The sequence below is a fragment of the Mus pahari genome, chromosome 2 (genome assembly GCF_900095145.1).
Source record: "Mus pahari chromosome 2, PAHARI_EIJ_v1.1, whole genome shotgun sequence".
NCBI classification, from domain to species: Eukaryota; Metazoa; Chordata; class Mammalia; order Rodentia; family Muridae; genus Mus; species Mus pahari.
Genome location: NC_034591.1, coordinates 35,891,503 through 35,895,239, shown reverse-complemented (window position 1 = coordinate 35,895,239; position 3,737 = coordinate 35,891,503).

Genomic DNA, 3,737 nt, shown 5'->3' with positions numbered 1-3,737 from the left:
TCTCTCTCTCTCTCTCTCTCTCTCTCTCTCTCTCTCTCTCTCTCTCTCAAAGAAATATTTATTTATTTTATGTATGTGCTTACACCATCGCTGTTTTCAGACACACCAGAAGAGGGCATCAGAATCTGTCAGAATCTGTTATAGATATTTGTAAACCACCATATGGTTACTGGGAATTAAACTCAAGACCTCTGCAAGAGCAGTCAGTGCTCTTAACCACTGAGTCATCTCTCCAGCCCCCAAATAGGGCTTCTTATTGGGACAGAAATCACCAATGATGTGAGGCTGACTAGCTAAGCGGACCCAGGTATGCAAGTGGTGCCTTTTGTCAAAAGATGGGAATGCTGTCGATCAAACTCAGGTCTTTAAGCTTACAAGTCAGGAATTTTGCAAACTGAGCTCTCTCTCCAGTCCAGTGGCTCTTCTAACCCCCCCCAAAACAAGTTGTTGAATAATAATAGCATATGTTAGTTAATAGGCAGTACTTTGGTCCCAGATGAATTATAAAAACTTCACATAATACAGTGCATGCTTTAAATAACCAAAGAAGCAAACAAGCCTTTTGTGTGTATTGCTGTGAAGCCAGGACGCTAGACAGGGCTTCTCCTATTAGAGTCTTTCCTAAATCCTCATACCACTTTCTCATCACTTTGGAATATTTCCCAGTAAATTCCAGGAAGGTATACATATTTCTTCATCTAGTTTATATAATCAATTATGAAATTTAAAATGCAAAAAAAAACAAGCTAGAATAAAGGTGGGCTATAGACCATCATGACAATGATAGACCTTTCTTAAAGGATCTTCATCAAGACAGCACTCTTCTCAAGAGAGAGGTGAGGTGGGGAGTGTGTGTGTGGGGGGGTGGAAATACCCTCTCAGAGGCTAAGAGGAGGGGGAATAGACGGGGATGCTGCAGAGGAGAAACCAGGAAGGGGGACAATATTTGAAATGTATAATAATAATAATAATAATAATAATAATAATAATAATAAATAAGAGAGAGAAGAAAGAAGAAAGGAGAGAGAGAGAGAGAGAGAGAGAGAGAGAGAGAGAGAGAGAGAGAGAGAGAGAGAGAGAGAGCAGCAAAGTGGTCTAAATAAAATTGCTTGGGTCAGACATGATTGTTCAGGCCTAAGAAGATTACACATTTGAGTCTAGTTAGAGCTCCATAAGGAGACCCGGCCTCAGAAAATCAAAACTAAAAAGGGCAGCTACAACAAATTTGTTTTGAGTAGACAAACACTGCTTACTTTTTTTATGCTGTTGAATATTACAAAGAAAAATGATTGCCCCTTTAACTAGCTACTAAATCCCATAGTAATTTATTTCATAAATCTGAAAGTATTTCAACAATTCCTTCCAAATATAACAAACAAATTCACGTCAAAATCTTTACTATAATAACTGAGAATGCATATATTTCTGTATTGTGTAACTTTAATTCATTTTAATTAAGATAAAATGTATTAGTTCCCCTTCAGTTTCCTCTTTCCAGCCCCTCCCATATCTCCATTCAGATCGATGATCTCCTTATATTTTGTTGTTGTTGTTGCTGATGTTGTTCTTCTTGTTGTTGTTCTTCTTGTTGTTGTTCTTCTTGAAACAGTGTGTCTCCATGAAGCTCTTGCTGTCTTGAAACTCACTACATAAACCTGGCTGCCCCCAAACTCATAAAAATCTGCCTTCTTCTGCTTTCCAAGTGCTGAATTAGAGACATGGTCACCATACCAGGCCTTTTGATTATTATTGCTGCTTTTGTTTTATGTACATAATTTCAGGGCTAATCAGTGTGTATTAGACAACCAATAAGCGGGCTCATTCCTGGGAGAGGCTAATTCTCCTTCCCCAGCCATCATTAGATGCTTATAGTTTTTCGTCTAGTAGTGGGACTCTTGGATTTTTCTGTTTCACATGTTCCTTTGCGTGATTCAGTTGATCATAAAACTTCATGTAACTTGAACTCATTTGCAGTAAAACAACTAAAACCATCATGAGGTCGCTAGGATATTTATTCTCATGTGTTATTACAGGCATATCATTTACTTGATTATATGTGCTGCCTGACTCTTCAGAGCTATAAGATAACATACATAGATTACATATATGTGATTCGTCTTAAAGAGTTCAAAGAATTCCAAATGAGGATGTGTCTTCCTAAAGATGTTAAGTAAGAAATTTTGAGTCAATAGAAGCTAAGGAGTGTGAACACGAAGAGAAAGGAGTAGAGGCAGGGTGGGGTTGGGGTGGAGGGATATGCTGCAGGCTTTTCTCACTGTTTTACAGTAGAATGCCTTTGAGCAGGTACAGGTTTCAAGTCAGCTTATTACTACCTGGAAAAAGAGAGTGCCAGGCACACAGTATGTCATATACGAATACTGATTCAAAGGACTGGTTAATGAAGCCTAGTGTTAACTTCAGCAGGCAATTATGCCAAGTAACGCAGGTGTTCACATGTTCCAGATGCAAATCCTCTGAGGTGAGGGCTATAGAGACGTGTCTTATGTTCAACACTTCAAATTCTTTCAAAGTTGTTTATTATGATTGTGTGTGCATGTTGGTATGTGCCTGCATGCAAGTGTGTGTATATGCGCATGTGTACACATCCGGGTTGTACTCGTAGAGATCTGATGACAACTTTGCAGGAATCGATTTTCCCGACATGATAGTTTCCAGAGATGTATGAAAAGCACATTTTCTTTGATTGGTGATTTAGTTCCAAGGAGCTAACACATGGTGGAACTTGTGGCTCTAGCTGTATTTTTAGCAGAGGATGGCCTAGTCTGTCATCAATGGGAGGAGAGGCCCTTGGTCCTGTGAAGGTTCTATGCCCCAGCAGAGGGGAATGCAAGGACCAGGAATGGGAGTGGGTGGGGTGAGGAGCAGGAGGAGGGGGAGAGGATGGGGGATTTTTTGGGGGGGGAAACAAGGAAAGGGGATAACATTTGCAGAAACTGCTGTTTCTCCATGGAGGAAATCAGTGGGGAAGAGGATTGGGAAACACATCATTCTTGCAGCTCCAGAACTTCAAGTCAATACAAATCATGCCTTGGTCGCGATTATTAAAGTTTGCAGTAAGTTATGACATGATAAAAATAAGCAAGAGTTTTGGTGCAAATGTTGGAAAAGAATATGCATTGAAATCTTAATGGAAACTTTTATTAAATAATAATATACATAATTTGTGTGTATTCTTATAGTTCTCCACATTTTTTAAATCTGTGACAATTATTCTTCCATGAATCAAACTTTAGTTAGGCTCTGAACCTTCTTGTTCTATCTGTAAACTCCTTGGTAAAGTGTGCTTTCAGCAGAGCCCTGTAAACGTCTGTTCAGAGTCTTCCGTCCTTCAGATCTTTGACCACTGTTGTTTTTTAACCTGGCTCCTCAGACATCACTGTCCCTAAGTTTGCATCTCCTGACCTTGATCTCTTTTTGCAAGAATGATGTTTAGTCAGATAATTCCCAATGTTTCATCTTTGTGATTTCTACATGCTGAGCCCTGAACCTGCTCTACTAAGATTTGTTGTAATAAGTCCTTATGCCTCAGTGCCACTCATATACTGCAGGACCCTCTTATATTCAAAAAGGTTATATGTAAACTCTTTTCTCGTCCTAGTTTAGATAGTATCCTAAATACCATTTTTACTTAGATCAAGAGAAATACATATTATTCTAGATTGGGAAAGACATGGAAGAATTGTTTCTTTCCTCCTCCTCCTCCTCCTCCTCCTCCT